Raw genomic sequence first — 16,805 nt, forward strand, 5'->3', positions numbered from 1 at the left:
CATCAGAGGAGCAGGAAAGCTGATGTTTCGGGTCTGGACCCTTCTTCAGAACCCTTTTCTAGACACTTTTCTGAAAAAGGGTCCAAACCTGAAATGTCAGCTTGGCCTGCTGTGTTCATCCAGCTCGACACCTTGTTATCTTCAGCAGAGGTGACTGGTTCCCTGAATTGCCCCAGAATGAAAGGTCTAGGCCCAAAATGTCAGCCTTCCTGCTCCTATGATGCTGCTTGGCCTGCTGTGTTCATCCAGCTCTACACCTTGTTATCCTTAATGAATACTTTGCTTCAGTATTCATCTGTGAGAGGGACCTTGACGTTTGTGAGGACAGCATGAAACAGGCAGTTATGCTGGAACAGGTTGATGTTAGGAAGGAGGATGTGCTAGAAATTTTGAAAATCATGAGGATAGATAAATCCCCCGGGCCAGACGGGATATACCCAAGTTTACTATGAGAAGCGGGGAAGAGATTGCTGCCCTTTGGCAATGATCTTTGCGTCCTCGCTGTCCACTGGAGTAGTACCAGATGATTAGAGGGTGGCAAATGTCATTCCCTTGTTCAAGAAAGGGAATAGGGATAATCCTGGAAATTACAGTCCTGTCAATCTTACTTCTGTGGTGGGCAAATTATTGGAGAGGATTCTGAGAGATAGTATTTATGATTATTTGGAAAAGCACAGTTTGATTAGAAATAGTCAGCATGGCTTTGTGAGGGGGAGGTCATGCCTCACAAGCCTTATTGAATTCTTTGAGGATATGACAAAATAGATCGATGAAGGTAGAGCAGTGGATGTGGTGTATATTGATTTTAGCAAGGCATTCGATAAGGTTCCACATGGTAGGTTCATTCAGAAAATAAGGAGGCATGGGATTCAGGGAAATTTGGCTGTTTGGAAACAGAATTGGCTGTCCAATAGAAGACAGAAGGTGGTAGTAGATGGAAAGTATTCAGCCTGGAGCTCGGTGACCAGTGGTATTCCGCAGGAATCTGTTCTGAGACCTCTGCTCTTTGTGATCGTTATAAACGACTTGGACGAGGAAGTGGAAGGGTGGGTTAGTAAGTTTGCCGATGACACAAAAGTTGGTGGAGTTGTGGACAGTGTGGAGGGCTGTTGTAGGTTGCAATGGGACATTGACAGGATACAGAGCTGGGCAAAGAAGTGGCAGATGGAATTTAACCTGAAAAGGTGTGAAGTGATTCATTTTGGAAGGTTGAATTTGAATGCAGAATACAGGGTTAATGACAGGATTCTCGGCAGTGTGGAGGAACAGAGGGATCTTGGGGTCCATGTCCAGAGACCCCTCAAAGTTGCTACACAAGTTGATAGGGTTATAAAGAAGGCGTATGGTGTGTTGTCATTCATTGGCAGGGGAATTGAGTTTAAGAGCCATGAGGTTATGCTGCAGCTCTATAAAACCCTGGTTGGACCACACTTGGAATATTGTGTTCATTTCTGGTCACTTCATTACAGGAAAGATGTGGAAGCTTTAGAGAGGGTGCAGAGGAGATTTACCAGGATGCTGCCTGGACTGGAGGGCAGGTCTTATGAGGAAAGGTTGAGGGAGCTAGGGCTTTTTTCATTGGAGCGAAGAAGGATGAGAGGTGACTTGATAGAGGTGTACAAGATGATGAGAGGCATAGATAGAGTGGATAGTCAGAGACTTTCTCCCAGGGCAGAAATGACTATTACGAGGGGGCATAATTTTAAGATGATTGGAGGAAGTATAGGGGAGATGTCAGAGGTAGGTTCTTCACACAGAGAGTGGTGGGTGGGTGGAATGCGCTGCCGGCAGTGGAAGTGGAGTCAGATACTTTAGAGACTTTTAAGCGACTCTTGGATAGGCACATGGAGGATAGTAAAATGTAGGTTATGCAGGGTATATTGATCCTAGTAGGATAATAAGTTGGCACAACATTGTGGGCCGAAGGGCCTGTATTATGCTGTACTGTTCTATGTTCTATGTTCTTTTATAAGAATTATTTTTTTTCCCTCTAATTCAGCAGTTTATTCACAGGGATTAGGTGAAACCAAATTATAAAGAACTTCATATTCATTCAGGATATTTATTCCTGCATCTCAGATCTGCTGCAGAAGTTGAAGGAGTAAATCACAGAATAAAATTTATATCATAAATGATCAACTCATGCTGGTGAGTGGTATGGTGGCTCAGTGGTTAGCACTGCTGCCTCCCAGTACCAGGTACCTGGGTTCAATTCCACCCTCGGGTGATTTGTCTGTGTGGAGTTTATGTATTCTCCCTGTGTTTGCATGGGCCTGCTCTGGTGTCTTCCCATAGTACAAAGATGTGTGGGATAGGTCGATTGGCTATGCTAAATTGCCCATAGTGTTCAGGCTGGGTAGACTAGCCATAGGAAACACAGGGTTACAGGAATGGTGTAGGGGAGTGAGTCTAGATGGGATGCTCTTTGGAGGGTTGGTATGGGCTAAATAGCCTGTTTCTGCACTTAAGGGTTCTGTGTCTCATCTATCAAATTTCTTTTAGAGAACGTTAAGTTGTTTAGTAAAAGAATACAGTGCTTCTTGGTAACCTGTTCATTACTTTTGTTTCTTGTCACTTGTCTGAAACTTCTCTCCTCCTCTTCTGCTGTTAATTTTGTTATATTCTATACCCTAAATGATAGTTCCAAAATCTAAGGATGAACCAGATTATTGCTATCTCAGTGCTGATTTAAACCCTCAAATCTGCTTCTTTACATGTACACAAAACCATAGAACCATAGAAATGATACTCAGAAGGGTGCTGCTCAGCTCATCTTGTCTATTCCAACCCCAAGACACCCAGGACCCCTTTCTAATCCCATCTTCCTGCACTTGGCCCATAGCCTCGCAACTTACAGTACTTAAGGTACAAATCCAGGTACTTTTAAAAGAGTTTATGGTCTTTTCAATTCTTCAATTCATCAATTCCGACAGTGAATTCCATGTACCCACCACCCTCTGCATTAAGTTGCTTTTCCCTGCTAATCCTTCTGCCACTCAGCTTGAATCTATGACCCCAGGTTTTTGGACTCTCTGCCAAGGGAAACAGGTTCCCTCTGTCTATCCCTACCCATCACAATTTTGTATACCTCAATCATGTCATCCCTCAGGTTTCTCTGTTCCAAGGAAAACAATTCCAAACTCTCCAATCTCTCCTCGTAGTTACAGTTCTCCAGCCTTGGCTCCATTCTAGTAAATCTTCTCTGCATGCCCTCCAAGAGCAATTACATCCTTCCTGTAATGTGGTGACCAGAACTGCACACAATACTCCACTTGTGGCCTCACCAGTGTCTTATCCAGATTCATCATTATATCCCCACATTTGTATTCTATACCTCTGCCAATGAAGAACAGCAAACCTTGTGCCTTCTTTACAACTTCATCTACCTGTACTCTCACCTTTAAGGACCAGTGTACGAGCACACTAAGATCTCTCACTTCACTTACCCCTGTTTATGCTATGCTAACAACTTTTCCAGACAAATTCCCTATATATCTTCCAGACATCTGTACAATCAGGCATTTCTGTTTCTCCATCTGCTTGTAACCCTGGTCTGTGCCTTTTAACAGGGTTCAACAGTGCAGATGCAAGAAAGAGGTTTCCTTGGCTGTGACAGTAAATGAGGTAGGGTGGTTCTAGAACTAGTCTTGGAACAATGGGTAGGTTATTTTAGACTGAGATGAGGAGGAATGTACTCATTCAGAGGGTGATGAATCTTTGGAATTCTCAAACTCCGAGTGCTGTGGACTCTCAATTACTCAGTGTACTCAGGATAGAGATTGATTGATATGTGGAATCACAGGCTATGGGGATAACATCGGAAGGTGGTGTGGAGGCAGTGAACTGGACCTTGTCTTATTGAAGGGTGGATTAGGCTTGAGGTACCCAATGATCATTCCCTTCGTAATAATCAGACTTAACTATTCCAACACTCTGCTGGTCAGCCTCCCATCTTTCACCTCCCCAAAAGCTAGAGAGCATTTGAAATTCTGTTTCTTATGTCCAAGCTTGCCCTGAGTCCTGTCTACCTGTCATCCCTCCACTCACTGACAACTTTAAAATTCCTATCCTTGTGTTTAATGATCTTTAAAGCCTTCCTCCCTATTTCTGTAGTCACCTCCAGCCTCCCAAAATCTCTATGTTCCTCCAATTCCGGCCACTTACATGCTCCCATTTCCTGTCTCCCATCAGTGTACTGATGCCTTTATCTACCTGGGACTATGCTTCAGGGTGGCCTCCTGGAACCTTTCCACAATTCTCTCTGGTTGTAGGATGCTCTGTAAAACCCAACTCTTTGAACAAAGATTTAGTCAATTATCCTAAGCATGTCATCTTTGGCTTGGATTTGCCTGATAATGTTCCCATGAAGTGTCTACATTTCACTAAGCTACAAACCTTATTTTAACAACATTGAGTTAAATGCTGTTATTAACCTTGGTTACCACATGCAGCTAAATTTCCATCCCTGACAATAATTGGATTTCTGATCTTACATTGACAGATTATTATTGGATGATATTGTCTCTATTGAGAGGTACTTTTTCTCAATCTCCAGGTCTCTGCAGCCTTTAGTTTCTTACTCAACAAAAACAAATTAAGGAGCAATCCAAAAAGTGCATTTTGTACTCAACAGGGTTAATTTGTGCTGTGCATTTTGGTGACATGTACAGGTGGTAAGACACTTGCCATGGCTTTACTCTATTTTGCCACAAATGACTGGTTTGGGCCCATTTTCTTTGGACATACTCCCTCATTCTGAATCTGATTACATATTTGCAAATCAAGGAGATCGACTTGCATGACTCACCCTTTTTGAATCTCTATTAATTCTAGTTGGAAAGATAACACACAACATATTAATATTTGCTCTTTATGATTTATGAGGAACAACTTCAATGTAGTTTGACTGGAGGATATTAAAGGTCTTTTTAATGGATTGTGTCTTGAGTAACTACCATGGTGATAATCAAATGCATTGCTAAACTTAAACAAGCTTGGTGAAAGTTAATATGTTTTTATATTTGTTTTGGGTTTTAAAGTAGGGTTTTTTTTAGTTTTGTGGTGGTGACTTGTTTATTTAGAAGGTCAGAAACATGCTTTTTAGCATTACATCAAAACAGCAAGAAATCATGCAATTTAGGTTAAATTACAACACAAACTACTTTGTGAGATAATGGCTGAAGGGTTGACCCTGAGTTTTTTCTTAGAATTCAGTGAAAAACGTCAATGAGTTAGTTTATGTGTCATGGGGATGAGACATTAAAGAAGTGAGTCACGCCTGGTAAATGTACAGCAATTTGTCAAAAGGACACCACTCGTAGTCTTGTCAGTCGAGTTAAAAAATTTTTACAGTGAAGAATAGCAGTGATACTTCATTGGCTGTGATTGTTGACATCAGCGAATGCACGTTATGTGACATTTTAACCTGCAAATGTGCATATAAATCAGTTTCGGTAGGCCCGGGAGAAGGGAATGATTGGAGCCTGGGAGGAGAGGAAGGGCGTATTGGAGCCTGGGAGGAGAAGGGAATCAGAATCTTGGGGGAGGAAGGAATCGGAACCCTGAGTGGGGGGAGCAGGAGAAAGCTTAGGAGAACTGTGAGGCAGGGAGCGGTGTGCAGGAGAGGCGGGGGGTTTGTTTCAGCAGAGGGGCAAATGGCCATGGGGTGAATTTAGAGGTGGAGAGATTTTGGGAGAGGGGGACTCTCCCCGCAACTCTGACTCTCCAACCCTCCTCTGTTTCTTTCCTCCCATATACTGACTCTCTGCCACTGACCCCTGTTTCAAAAGTGCATACACTTCAATGTGCATGTGCAGTGCGATACTTGCATGTGAAGACATATGTATGTGATGATGATGTGTCTGGATTCGTGAACATGTATGGTTCTGCATGAGTGAACATTCTAAGCAGCTGTGGGTGTCTGTAAACAAGGGCGTTGAGTATCTCTAAAGAATGTTGCTTAGAAAAAGGCTTGAACCTTTCTTTTCACTGTTTATTGGTAAGAACTTTCCAAGTTGTTACATATTTAGCTTTGTTTTTTTCCCTATTCCTTTATTTATTGAACTAATAAACTAAGATTATATTGGCAGCCTCTTGTGAATACATTCGGTGACTGACTTCCATGGTAGCCAAATTGCAAAAACAAAACATTAATCTATCAAGCCAGACTTCACTCTGGGATCTGAATTATACCCATCAACTGGGATTACAGTGAAATGAACATTTTTGGAAGGGATGTTACGAGTCTGAGTTGTATATACAGCAATGTAAAGGACAATAAAGAAATAAAGCTGGGAAGACTTGTTTTCTATAGCGTAAAATCCATCATTTTTCCACCTCTACCTGCAGTCTCGAAGAGGAGTCATTTTGAACTCAACATTTCCACTCCCCACTGATGCTGCCAGACCTGCTGAGTCTCTCCTTTTTTATATTTCAGATTTCCAGCATCTTCAATAATTTGCTTTTGTTTTAGTAGGAACAATGACTTGCACTAATATAACTTCTTTCAAGATGACAATACTTTTCGAGAAGTTGTCACTGATTGAATGCAGGAGCTGTGACAGTCAGTTTGTGTACGGGAAGATCCCAAAACCGCAATGTGATAACGACCAGATCAAATCTTTTTATTGATGTTGTTGAAGGATAATGTGATGAAGGGTCACGATATATCATCATTATTTGAAAGCTGGGGATCTGAAGTAGGAATAATCTTATATAGCTTTAAATTTGAGTTACATTTCTACATTCTGTGTGTGAAGAATGTTCCAGTGCAGAATGAGGCCATTTGTCCATTGTGCCTGTGCAGGCTCTTCAAATCAGCATCATTACCTGATGTCAATTTCTTGCTTTACCCCCGTATCCCTGCACACTATTTCTCTTCAAGTAACAAACTAATGCCCCTATTGAATGTCTCAATTGAACCTGCCTCCACCACATTTCCAGGCACCGCATTCCATACCCTAAACTACTCGCTGTGTGAAAAAGGGGAGACGAAAGGTTGAAAGTACCCATATTTTGACTGTGTTATTTCGGGGAGTTTCATTGAGGAGTTCCCTCGGTCAGCCACGGCCACGTTCCTCAAGCACCCTTCCACTGCTCCCATCATTAATTATGAATCCCACCTCCCAGTGCCATGCTTGTGCTATGTTGTGGTCAATGGTGGTGGAGGTGTCTGCCACAGAAACTGGCACCTTTTGGAATTCGAGATAACAAGGTGTAGAGCTGGATGAACACAGCAGGCCAAGCAGCATCAGAGGAGCAGGAAAGCTGATGTTTCAGGCCTAGACCCTTCTTCAGAAATCCTTTTGGCATTATCCTGTTCACCATGAAGGTAATTCTTATGAGCTTATTCACAAGAGGCCGCCAATGTACTTTCAACAAACAAAAATTTAAGTTTAATACACAACAGAAAAAAAACATGATCTCTATTACACTAAACACAAACTGTTTAAAAAATCTCAAAAAAGGTTAATCTTTTTTACCCCAGCAATGTCCTTACAGATATTTAAATCTTAGTGCAGAGTTTTTCACTACTATCTTCGCAATAAATCTTCTTGCTCAGCTGGCACGGCTTTAGTTAGTTTTCTTTCAGCAAATTTCTGCACGTTCAATAAATACTAATTTTTCCAGTTCATATCTCTCCCCGGGACCCTTAAAAGAAGCTGTTAACTCATTTTTACTCAACATGGGTTCCTTGGATTCCTGTCTTCAACTGTCTTGTATGTTGTCTTTATCTCTGACACTGCCTTCTGCTTCCTGAGTTTCCAAAGAGTTCTAAGCAGCTCAGGACCTCTTCCTGATCCTGACTGCCTGGAGACTGCTAATAACTGCACCTCTGCTGTTATGGACTTCTCTCTCTGAAATGAGCTTGATTCTGCACCCCATACTCTCTGAGCTGTAAAGCTGAAATTGGCAAACAATTATCTCCCCAGATGGCATGCTAAAATATCATGACTTCTTTGAAGAGCTGTTTTGACATCAGCGTTCCAAATGACGTTCTGCTCTTTTAAAATAAAAGTCAGACCTTCACAGGACTGAAAACAAAAAAAATCAAACTTTTCTTCATTTTAGGATTCAGGTGCTCAAATAATAACAATGTTTAAAAGAAATAAAAACAGAATAGGCCATTCAGCCCATTAAGCTGACTCCATTGTTCAACATGATCATAACTATCTCAACAGCATATGAACTTCATACCAATTTGCACAGCTTGATTTACCACTTCTACAAGTAACATTGGGTGAAAGGATTTAAGAACTGAGTTTGATTGCGAAACCAATGGTGCGGAATGGTAATCTCTTTTATTTGTCATTTTAAGGGCTTCAGGTTGAGTGGGAAAAATGATCTTGCAGCAATTTTGAGTCTGAAGATACAGGTGCCTATGGTCACAGTTTCAAGGAAAGAAATATCCAAGCTGGAATCCATAAATATAAGAGAGTCACAAATAAATCGAGAATTCAGGAGAAACATCTTTAGCAGAGTGTGGCTACAGTGTGGAAGTTGACGCCAGTTAGAGCAATTGAGGTGAATAACATGTGCATACTTCAGGAAAAACTACATAAACATGTGAGGGATAAAAGAATATTTTGAGTTACAAGGAGAACCTGAATAGGCTGGGACTTTTTTCACTGGAGTGTAGGAAGTTGAGGGGTGACCTTACAGAGGTTTATAAAATCATGAAGAGTTTAGAAAAGGTGAACAGCAAATGTCTTTTCCCCGGGGTGGGGGAATTTCAACACTAGGGGCATAAATACGGAAGACTTAAAAGAAAGACAAGGAGCACAGGGAGTGGTTCGTGTTCCAGAGGAAGTGGTGGATGCGGGTACAGTTACAACGTTTAGGAGACATTTAGATAAGTTATGAATAAGAAATATTTGGTGGGATATGGGCCAAGCACAGGCAGGTGGGACTAGTTTAGTTTGGGATTATGGTCGCATAGACTGGTTGGACTGAAGGGTCTGTTTCCATGTTGTATAACTCTATGATTCCAGTAGAAGGATGTGTTGTCACAAGATGAAGAGAGGTGGGCTGAATGGCCTGTTTCTGCATTGTATGCTCTGTGCAATTGCATGTGAAGCACAATTGCAGTTGGTGTGATATAAAGAAAAGCAGCACATAACTGGCTGGAAGGGGCATCAATGAGGGTAATCTGTTTGATCAGGCTTTGTGCGAGGGAATAATTCAATCATACATCCAAATATGTTCACTGACAAATCCTACAGTGCAGAAAACCTCTCCGAGAAGCGTGGTAACAGGGATTTACTGTTGTTGCCTTACAGCAATCCTCTTGCGACAGAGCCCCAGATAACGGCAGCAGTTTTTCTTTCTAAACATTACTGAGATGTCAAGGTGAAAGGGTCAGGAGGTACGATGCAGGCACCAAGGCTGGAGAGGGAGCGGGTGGTAGAAACAGAGAAGAGTTATAAATCAGGAAATCTACTGTGCATTTTAAAAGCCTGGAGATTACTGGAGGAAGGACAGAAAGATGAAGACAAGGACTTAAACGCATTTGAGTTCACAGGGGAAAAATTAAATTGAGATAGATTGCAGGATATGTTCTGATTGCAACATAGTAAGGACACTGTGTGAAGGAAAGGGATCACATGACTTTTATTTATATTTATTTGTAGGATGTGGGTGTCACTGGCCAGGACAGCATTTATTGCCAATTCCTTAATTGTCCATAGGGCAGTTAAAAGTCAACCACTTGTAGCCAAACCAGGATTGCAGTCTCCTTCCATAAAAGGCATTTGTGAACCAGATGCGTTTTTCCTGACAATCAACAGTAGGTTCATGGTCATCATTAGACTCTCAATTCTAGATTCTTATAGAAAATTTGAATTCAAATCCCACTTCTGCCATGACAGGATTTGAACCTGGATCGTCAGGACATGAGCAGAGTCTTTAGATTATTAAGTTTAGCAACAATACCATTAGGTCACTACCTCCTCTTACAGGCTGGGTAATTTTTGCAGTGAATAAGAACTGTTAGCTTGAATGCGTTAGTTGCACATTACCAGCACAGGCAGCCTAATAAAGAGTTTGTATATCTTCATGGTCCAGGTATTAAAAGTGGGTGAGACAGAACATTCAGAGGTTTGAAATGAATGTGCAACTCCCAGTGTAAGGAAAGAATGATGTCCATTTATATCGGCCCTTCCACAACCTCAGGATATCCCAAAGTGCTTTATAGACTTGCTGAATTTCTTGGGGTGGCACGGTGGCTCAGTGGCTGGCACTGGGTTTGATTCCACTCTTGGGTGTCTGTCTGCGTGGAGTTTGCATGTTCTCCCCCTGTCTGCGTTGGTTACCTCCCACAGTCCAAAGACGTGCAGATAACAAGGTGTGGAGCTGGATGAACACAGCAGGCCAAGCAGCATCAGAGGAGCAGGAAAGCTGACGTTTCGGGTCTAGACCAGCTCTACACCTTGTTATCTCAGATCTCCAGCATCTGCAGTTCCTACTATTTCAAAGACGTGCAGGTTGGGTTCTGCACATGGAAATTGTCCTGTAGTGTCCAGGGTTGTGTGGGTTAGGCAAGTTAGCCATGGGAAATGCAGGGTTACAGGAATAGGATTGGGGGTGTGTCTGGGATGAATGCTGTTCTCGGGGTTGGTGTAGGCTGAATGGCCTGCTTCCAACTGTAAGCATTCTATGAATGGTAGTCACTGTTGTGAAAGCAGCAGTGATTGGTAACCACATAAATCTGTTTTTAGTGGCTTTTCTTGACAGATACTGAGTTAAACAACACTTAGCCTCTTCTGAAAAATATTGCTACTGGACCTTTCATATCCAGCTGACAGGCCGGAGAGGATACTCGTTTAAAGTCTTGTACTGTTACCTACCATTTATTCATCTGTTGTAAGAGTTGATAACGTTAAAGTGAGAGCTGCAAAAGTCCTTTGCATAACAGAACTGGACCAGAAGTTGAGCCTAAACATTCACAGCACCTGAGCACAAACCCGATATAAATCCATTCATCACATTGATTCAGAGCTAAATGTTCAAAAGTGGAAGATTCATGGAAATTCTCTGTACAATTGTAATGCAATATTCTGAAACTTTCTCTTGAGCCTTTTGATGAATTGGAGCTCAGGATGAAATAAATGCAAATTTACAGCTGGATGGGAATAAAGAGGCACATGGCATGTGGTAATGGATATGTACTGATCAAACTGCCTCTGAAAAGATTGAGCAAACGATAAAGCCCTTTAAAGTAGAAAATGTGCTTAGAAAAACATTGCCTCGTAAAAGTGACATATACCGGTTTCTTTGCAACTGGTTCACTTCCATCCGTGAACATACCGGGAGTTTTCTTAGAAATAAGAGGATAAAACTTAAATACCTCACAATGTTTTGTTGAAATCCTTGCTCTCTTTACCTGTTGACGTTGATGACCTTCTTTGGAGAGATTATTTCTAAGTACTGTACTGGGATGTGAACGCTGGAGCCCGAGCTGTATTCCTCCAATATGTTAAAATGAACTGACCTTTAAACATCAGCTGCATTCAGAAGCCAAATGAGACCAGATGACGTTTTATGTAATTTGATGCGATTTATAAATGATAAGGGGCTGTATATTTAAACTTTTCCTCCATCTGTGCTCAGCAGACCTTGGAAATTCATGTCCTCTCTATATTTCATCAAGATCCAATAAAACCATCAACATACCAAATGCAAACAAGGCACAGACTGTCAGTTCCCTGAATCTCCTGTCTTTTTATTCAACTCCAGTTTTACAAAAACAAGTGACTAAATGTACTCAAATTACTTTCTAATTGTAAGAGCAAGAAACTGCAGTTGAAACAAAATTGATTTGAGATTTCCAGCATTCCCAGTTTATTGCTTTTGGTCTGGTACTTAGTTCACTGTCAAGTCGCTTCCAGAATTGACTGCCTTCAGGAAGTGAATGTTTGCTATTGTTGAATGTTTTTTAAGGCAAAAATAGATGGATTTTTGAACAGTAAGGGAATTAAGGGTTATGGTGAGGGGGCAGGTAAGTGGAGCTGAGTCTGTGAAAAGATCAGCCATGATCTTATTGAATGGTGGAGCAGCCTCGAGGAGCCAGAAGGCCTTTTCCTGCTCCTATTTCTTATGTACTAAATGCTCCTCTTCCTTGTAGTGGGATTTCTAATCGTTTCTTCAAAATTTCAGGGATAATCTTTGATCCCAGTAACCTTCAACTTTTTCTTCAACCTTGTCTAACTTCCTGTTTTTCTATTTCACTCCTAGTATGTGACCAGCTTTCTACCATAACTCAACGTCTTCCTTTGGTCTTGCGCAATGAAATCTATTGTCATTTGAATCATTCCTGTTCTTCAACCCACCACAGATCCTCCCTTTTGTTCTTTTCCACACTATTCAACCTTTTACTCACTCAAAACCTCCTGTACCTCTATCGTTTCCCAGTTGCGATGAGTAGTGATTGGAACCAGGTGGATCTTATTGACTACAAGATCCTTGAGTGGGGTTGTTAATCTGGGCCACGAGGGGAACCTTGACTGACAGGTATAAACAGGGGATGCAGAGTGTGTCCAGACTTTAGGGGCTAACTCTGAGCTTGCTAGCCAGTATGTAAATAAAGGGTGACTTGTGACAGGATACCAGCCTCTGTGCAGTTATTTCATGACTTGAAACGTTGACACTTCTTCTAACTCCACAAATACAGCAAGATCTGGGAAATGACGTGACCACACAATGTCCCAACATGTCTCCTATTCTCCAGGTAAAGGTGGTATGGCAAAAAAAACTGGGGTCAAAGATTATTCCTGATTTTTTGGTTGGCACTGAGGCAGTGACATTGTGAAAGTAGATGTACCGAACTTGTTGTTCCACTGATGCTGGACCTGCTTCTCATCTCTTAAAACACATCAGTGAGATCAATATGACCTTATGTCGATTCACCTTGTTAAATAATCATAGAATTTACAACACAGAAACAGGCCATTTGGTGTAACTGATCTATGCCAGTGTTTGTACTCCACATGAATCCTTTACCAGTTGTGCTGTCTTCCCCAGATGATAACTGCTGGCACCTAATGTTATTTGCCACCTGTGCCAGTATCTGATCCTGGGTAAGCGTTGTTTACTTCCATCAATTGTCCTTTGATCTTTGCTTTGCCTTGGGTCTAGTGATTAGTAGTAGAGTGTTTATCACCATCGAATATGTACAGAAGAGACGCTGTTCTTACATACAGGTAGTTCTCCTATAATGCATTCTTATGTGACTTCGCGTTACAGAAAATCGTGTTATAGGGAAAGCAGAAAGTTTGCATTATCCAAAATGCATCCACTATTCAGCAATTGTGTTACAGCCAATTCGCATTAACAAAACATACGTTATAGCAGAACTACCTGTGCAATGTTTATTGTAATTTAGCACTGGGTGCAACTACATAATGAAGAGGACCTTAGGGAGCTGGTACAAATAGATATGCTCTTTCTTGAAAGCTCGAGTAAAAGTCCTCACCTCCACCCACCCACTGTGTGTGACATCAGTAGAATGTGGGGGAGTCAATGCATAATTAACCCTTTCAGGGTCATTAACTTATACAAAGCCACTATTTCATCTAACCCTGACAGCATATCAGTCTGTTCCATTCTCTTCCATGCATTCATTTAGATCATCTTAGAATCCCTACAATGTGGAAACAGGCCCTTTGGCCCAACAAGTCCACACCAAACCTCAGAGCATCCCACCCAGACCCATCACCCTTTAACCTACACATCCCTGAACACTATGGGCAATTTAGCATGGCCAATCCACCTAACCTGCACATCTTTGGACTGTGGGAGGAAACCAGAGCACCCAGAGGAAACCCACACAGACACAGGGAGAATGTGCAAACTGCACACAAACAGTCACCCAAGGCAGAGGATTGAACCCAGGTCCCTGGCACTGGGAGGCAGCAGTGCTAACCACTGAGCCACCATGCCACCCATTTAGATTCCTCTTATGTGCATCCAAGCTGTCCAAGATAACTTAGCCTTCTGGGTGCGAGTCCCACATTCTAACTACTTTCAGCAGAATGAAGTTATCCTGAATTCCTTGTTAGATTTATTGGCGACAATCTTATTTTAACGACACTAAGTTTTAGTCTCTATCACAAAGGGGAACAGATTTTCTAAATATAAATGACTGAACCTATTCTTTATTTTAAAGATCTCTATCAGCTCACCCGTCAGCGTTTGCTTTTTCAACCTCTTTGGTCTTTTTCCTGCTGGAACGTTTTGAATTGAATTGCATAAGCTTTATTTTCACATGTACTCAAATGAACACAGCGAAAAGTTTACAAGTCACCACTTAGGGCACCATCTTAGTTACAAGGTACCTTGGTACAGATTCTTCAGCACAAGTTCTGAGGAAAGAAAAATTAGAAAAATAAAGAAACAAAAAAGTCCAGCATTACAGATTGTAGGAATATGTTAGAAAATAGAGAAATAAAATGTGATAACCTTCTGTGCTGAACTGCCCCATGTCATTTGTAGATCCTGGTCAGGAAAACACTACCAAAGTAGTTGCATCATTTGGTGTTAATGTGGAAAACACAGTTTATTTTTACTGAGAGTCTTTCCTGGCTAACCTTGCAGTTGTTTTTCTTTGCGTTCTTTTTAATATTTTCACTATTCTACGTGCTCAGGGTGGGGTTTGCTGTACAACAGTGACTTGTATTCATATTGAACCCTCAAAATAAATAACATCCCCTGCCCCAATCTGCTATCTAAATTGGACTGATATGGCTGCCCTTTATTAGGGCCAGGAGCAGCAACAGAAACAAGTGGGGAGCTTCGGGGAATAAATGTTGGGTCCAGCTGAGGGATCAGGAATCTTATGGGGACAGAGTGGAACACTGGACTTGATGTGAAAGATTAGCAGAGATCATAATCGACCTCAGAGTTTGACACTGTGTGGCCTACTTCTAACCTTACTTCCTTCATCACAGCACCTCCTTGTGACAGTTAAGATCAGCACAGTTCTGGTTTTCTCTTTTCAGCGGTTATTTTAGGCTGTTGTTGGAAACATCTGCAACATCATTCAGGCTGTTGTGCATTCACTGTAAAGTCAGCCTCACATATATGTTGTTCTTGCCATGATTTCCGTGCATTCCCCGTGGAATTGCTATGAATTGGTGGGAAAGGACACAGCAGTTCACAGCCTTCATTCCCACCAGTGCAAGGTAGTGTCCGACATCTGTTTTTCAGATTAGATGCTAAATCTGCATTGCTTTCTCAGGTGGCTGTGAAATCTCCCCCAGTATTACTTGAAGGGGAGGGCAGTTCTTGTTGGTGGTTCTGGGCAATTTCCATCTCTCAATCAACACTGAAAATAAATTATCTGTTCCTGTATCTATTAGTTGTATGAGGGATTAAAGAAAAAGCATTCATGGGAAGTGGGCTGGGCCAGCATTTATTGACCATCCTTATTGCCCTGGAGAAGGTAGTGGTGAGCTTCCTTCTTGAATCACTGCAGTCCATGTGCTGTAGGTAGGCCCACTTACTGTTAGTGATTGGATTCCAGGATTTTGAACCAGTGGCAGTGAGTGAACATTGATATAGTTTCATATGTTACTACTCTAGTAACCCAAACCCCAGATTAAGGTTCTGGGCACATAGGTTTGGATCCCACTGTGGCAGATGGTTTAGGTTTGAATTCCTTGAAAAAAAAATGGTTAGACCCCACTTGGAGTACTGTCAGCACATCTGCACATCTCAACTTAGGAAGGATAGCCTGACCTTGTAGGGAGTGCAAAGCAGGTTTACAAGAATGATACCTGGATTTCAGGGTTATGAGGAGAGATTTGACAAATTAGGCTTCTTTTCTTGAGAATTTGGAATAGAGATCTGCTTGAAGTCTTCAAGATATTAACAGGAAAAGACAGGGTGGATAAAGATAAACTATTTCCATTGATTTAGGATTCCTGAGCTCGGGGGTATTGACTGAGAATTAGTGCCAGACCATTCAGGAGAGATAACAAAAGCCGAAGTTGCTGCAAATGCTCAGCGTTACTGGCAGCATTTGTGAAGAAAAGATCATAGTAAATGTTTCGGGTCTGGTGACCCTTCCTCAGTTCTGATTTTTTTCTTCACAGATGCTTCCAGACCTGCTGAGCATTTCCAGCAACTTCTGTTTTTGTTGGGTGACTTATAATTGTCCTCTGAAATAGCCTAGCAAGCCACACAGTTCACAGGATTATAAATGCTGACTGAGCTAAGGGCACTTCATGTTGCATCACAGAAAAAGACGTGGAGAAAATGCTGCTAAATTATAATCCAATACTTTTAGAAGCAATTCAGTGAATAAAATTGCACAGAGATTTGAGAAATGTAACTCCTGTTTTAAAGTATTGGGGAGCTATAAAAATTACACATGCCTAATCTCTGTAGTTCTGAAATGTTGGCACTACTTCAGTTCTGGTTATTTTCACATCCCAGATTTTCTTCACTCCAACATTGTTGGGCTTCATTTTCTCCCAAATTCTCTGTCTGTCTCCAGCACTCAAACCACAAACTTCTGCTTAAAACCTACTTGCTTTACTAAGCTTTTAGCCATCTGTGTTAACACCTCCTTACCTGTGTCAGTGTCCCATATTCTCCTGTGAGTGCCTTGCAAAATGATTTTGCCTTGGTATTTTCCCAGGGAAATCCAGGTCTAAGTCTTAAAACCAAGTTTACTGAGATTCAAGTCAGCACTGTTTGCTTTACTGGATCAGAGATAGTAGGAACTGCAGATGCTGGAAAATCCGAGACAACAAGGTGCAGAGCTGGATGAACACAGCAGGCCAAGCAGCATCACAGAAGCAGGAAGG

At 41.6% G+C, this 16,805-nt stretch overlaps 1 protein-coding gene across 1 annotated transcript in view; it reads right to left on the reverse strand.

Moving 5' to 3' along the window:
- Positions 1–11,464, reverse strand: part of LOC109925298 (adrenocorticotropic hormone receptor-like) — a 100,728-nt gene extending 89,264 nt beyond the window's left edge. Inside the window, exon 1 of the mRNA XM_048595608.1 lies at positions 11,345–11,464. The gene's annotated coding sequence lies outside the window, so the exon portion shown is untranslated. The remainder of the gene's footprint in view (positions 1–11,344) is intronic.
- Between the last annotated feature and the right edge of the window lie 5,341 nt (positions 11,465–16,805).

Source organism: Rhincodon typus, chromosome 4 (genome assembly GCF_021869965.1).
Source record: "Rhincodon typus isolate 14 chromosome 4, sRhiTyp1.1, whole genome shotgun sequence".
Taxonomy (NCBI): domain Eukaryota; kingdom Metazoa; phylum Chordata; class Chondrichthyes; order Orectolobiformes; family Rhincodontidae; genus Rhincodon; species Rhincodon typus.